The sequence below is a fragment of the Cylas formicarius genome, unplaced genomic scaffold (genome assembly GCF_029955315.1).
Source record: "Cylas formicarius isolate icCylForm1 unplaced genomic scaffold, icCylForm1.1 PGA_scaffold_10__41_contigs__length_53128322, whole genome shotgun sequence".
Taxonomy (NCBI): domain Eukaryota; kingdom Metazoa; phylum Arthropoda; class Insecta; order Coleoptera; family Brentidae; genus Cylas; species Cylas formicarius.
Genome location: NW_026844214.1, coordinates 24,565,910 through 24,566,119, shown reverse-complemented (window position 1 = coordinate 24,566,119; position 210 = coordinate 24,565,910).

Genomic DNA, 210 nt, shown 5'->3' with positions numbered 1-210 from the left:
TCGTTTCAGACTCCCGCATTTGCGCACTGCGTCTCGCTTTTGTTTTTCTGACTGGCAAGATTGTTCAAACTGCGCGGGATAGAGAATGTCTACGTTATCGATTCAAGTTGGAAGCGGGAAACTAAATACCCTCAGCTCTTTGAAATGAATCATATCCATATGCATTCCATATTCATTGTTAAAAATACATTTTTAAAGATATTTTAATAC